The 3812-nt window shown below is 38.7% G+C and overlaps 1 pseudogene; it reads right to left on the bottom strand.

The window, feature by feature from the left end:
* Positions 1-476: 476 nt before the first annotated feature.
* The window catches only part of LOC110315056, a 13193-nt pseudogene continuing 9857 nt past the window's right edge, over positions 477-3812 (bottom strand).

The following is a 3812-nucleotide window of genomic DNA, read 5'->3' on the forward strand; positions in this document are numbered from 1 at the left end:
TAGGTGGAACAACAATATGAACTAACCAGCACCAATAGAGCTCATGTCTCTAGCCTAATATGTAGCAGAAGATGGTCTAGTCAGCCATCATTGGGAAGAGAGGCCCCTTGGTCTTGCAAACTTTATATGCCCCAGTTCAGGGGAATACCATGGCCAAGAAGAGTGAGTGGGTGGTTAGGTGAGCGGGGGAGGGGGGTATAGGGGACTTTGGGGATAGCATTTAAAATGTAAATGAAGTAAATACCTAATAAAAATTGAAAAAAAAAACAATAGAAGGTATATGAAAGGCTGAAGATACCAAACTTAAAGGGCCAGTAAATATCTTCAAAAAATTATACAAGAAAACTTTCCTAACCTAAGAAAAGGGATGCCCATAAATGTACAAGAAGCCTAGAGAACTCCAAATAGATTGGACAAGAAAAGAAGTTCCTCACATCACATAATAGTCAAAACACCAAATGCACAAAACAAAGAAAGAATATTAAAAGCATTAAGAGAAAAATGTTAAATAACATATAAAAGCAGACCTATCAGAATTACACCAGACTTCTCACCAGAGTCTCTAAAAGACAGAAGATCCTTGGAATATGTCATATAGACCCAAACAGAACACAAATGCCAGCCCAGACTGCTATACCAAGCAAAATTCTCAATTACTGTAGATGGCGAAGCCAAGCTATTCCATAACAAAACCAAATTTATGCAATATATTTCCACAAATCCAGCCCTAAAAGGATAATAAATGGAAAATGCCAACACAAAGAAGGAAAATACACCCTAGAAAAAGCAAGAAAGTAATTTCTCATCAAACCTAAATGAAGATAGGCACATGAACAGAATTCCAAATCTAACATCAAAAATAACATGAAGCAACAATCATTATTTCTTAATATCATTTAACATCAATAGACTCAATCCCCCCATAAAAAGATACACCCCAACAGAGTGGCTATGTAAACAGGACCCTGTAAGTTGCTGCCTACAGGAAACGCACCTCAGTGTCAAAGACAGACACTACCTCAGAGTAAAGGACTGGAAAACAATTTTCCAAGCAAATTGTCCCAAGGAACAAGCCGGAGTAAACATTGTAATATTGAATAAAAATGAATTTTTTTAAAAAGTTATCAAAAAGGATAAGGAAGGGCAGGGCATAGTCATCAAAGGAACAAGCTACCAAGACGAACTCTCAGTTCTGGTCATCTATGCTCCAAATCCAAGGGCAGCCACATGCATAAAAGAAACTTTACTAAACCTTAGAGCACACATTGCACCTCACACAATAATAGTGGGAGACTTCAACACCCCACTCTCCATAATGGACAGATCATCAAAACACTAAACAGAGACACAGTGAAACTTAAAGAAGTTATGGACCATATGGATTTAAAAGATATTTATAGAACATTTCATCCTAAAACAAAAGAATATACCTTCTTCTCAGCATCTCATGGTACCTTCTCCAAAATTGAACATATAATCGGTCACAAAACAGACATTAACAAATACAAGAAGATTGAAATAATCACATGCATCCTATCAGATCACTGGGTATTAAGGCTGGTCTTCAATAGCAACAAAAACAACAGAAAACCCACATACACATGGAAGCTGAACAACACTTTACTCCATGATAACTTGGTCAAGGAAGAAATGAAGAAATAAAAGACTTTCTAGAATCTAATGAAAATGAAGGTACAACATACCCAAAATTATGGGACACAATGACTGGTGTCTGGAATCCTTGTAAAAGATGATGATAACACAACAGGAAGGAGATACACTCTTGCACAAGACCTGATTCTGACTCCTCAATTCTACATCACAGCTCTGGACCAGACACGGGATCCTTTATACACTTCCTGTCCTGTCTTTAAATTCTCTAAGATTTTTACAAGTGTGGGTGTACTATCATCTGGTGTTCATATATATATATATATATATATATATATATATATATATATATATGCAGTTGTGGGGAGTGTTTGGGAGAAAACAGTAGATGAAAGCAAAAAGCATGGATCCCAAATGCCCCACAAATCTACTGGAACAGGTTGACAGGTCTGGAAAGGAAACAATCAGACATGAAAGAAGACAACTGAGGTGAGTGAAGAGCCAGAAAAGATACAGAGCAGTGCTTCTGTAGTAATTGTATGTTCTCGATAAATAATTCTCCTGACCAACTAACTACAGAGCCAGTGTAGTTAGTAGGAACTAACTACAAGTCCCTAGAGCTGACAATGCAAACAACTGAAAGAAAAATAGCTCAACTTAAATAGGCTACAGAACTAAACAGACTTCTTAGAGAAAAACAAATGGTTAAGAAATATTGTCAAAAGTGCCCATCATCTTTGCCCATCACAGAAATTCAAATAACACTACATTAGATTTTTATCATATTCCAGCCAGAAGTACTTATTAAAAAAATCAAAAGGAGCTGATCTTGTACCACCCAGCACATAGCTCATCCTGTGCCACAGCACACCATAGCCAAATACCACTGGGAGAGAGGTGGCCTCCCAGTACTGCAGACAAGCCTGTGAGTGCAGGTATTACCAACACTTCAGCACAGAGGGACCCACCTGGAACAGTTAGGACACAGGAACAGGGGAGCATCCTGGGACAGGAGCCTTCTGGTTTTCATCTGTGCCTGGCACTGATCCTGAAATGCCAGCTTCATCATGGTATTGTATCAGATTTGTGGACAAAGGACACTCAGTGGAGAAGTCACAACACTTTTTAGACTTTTTATTACCAAACTTTTGTTGAGGTCTATGATGCTTTGAAGAGATATGACCCCCATAGTCTCATGTGTTTGAATGCTAGGCCCATAGAGTATAACACTATTAGGATGGGTAGCCTTCTTGAAGTAGCTGTGGCCTTGTTGAAGGAACTGTCACTGTGGTGACAGGCTTGGAAATCTCTTATGATTCAGCTATAGCCAGTAAGGCACACAATCTTCTGTTGCCTGCAGATCAAGATGTAGAATTCTAGGCTTCTTCTCCAGCAATATGTGGATTGCCTGTGGATTGGCAAGCTTGCTGCCATGAAGATAATGGACCTAACCTCTGAAACTACAAGCTAGATACAATCATATGTTTTCCTTTATAAGAGATGCCATGGTGTTTCTTAAAAACAATAGTAACCTAACTAAGACAAGGTCTACAAAGGAGTATCAAGGATAAAAGCTTTGGGCACTCTGAAGCCCTAATGGAGAACTCTTCTGCTCCTCCAATCATCCAGCAATAGAGCCACAATGCCCAACAGGAGGAGAAAAGCAAGGATAAGCCGGATGAAATTCTCTAGTGGATGACCTAATGGAAAAGACGCTGTGGTGAGAAAAAACAATATTTAAAATATCACACGTACAAATATTGTACTGTTTTGAATAAATTTGGCCCTCATAGACTAATGTGTTTAAAGGCTTGACCCATAGAGGAGGGCAATCTTAAGAAGTGTGGGCTTAGTGGAGTAGGTGTGGCCATATTGAAGAAAGTGTGTCACTCTGGGATGGGCCTTGAAATCCCCTATTCTCAAACTATTCCCAGGGTTACACAGTCTCTAGCTGCCTTCCTCTGCATAAAGGATAAATGGGCTGAGAAAGAAATTAGGGAAACAACACCGTTCACAATAGTCACAAATAATATAAAATACCTTGGTGTGACTCTAACTAAGGAAGTGAAAGATCTGTATGATGAGAACTTCAAGTCTCTGAAGAAAGAAACTGAAGAAGATCTCTGAAGATGGAAAGATCTCCTATGCTCATGGATCGGCAGGATTAATATAGTCAAAATGGCTATCTTACTGAAAGCAAT

The sequence above is a fragment of the Mus pahari genome, unplaced genomic scaffold (genome assembly GCF_900095145.1).
Source record: "Mus pahari unplaced genomic scaffold, PAHARI_EIJ_v1.1 scaffold_10766_1, whole genome shotgun sequence".
Taxonomy (NCBI): Eukaryota; Metazoa; Chordata; class Mammalia; order Rodentia; family Muridae; genus Mus; species Mus pahari.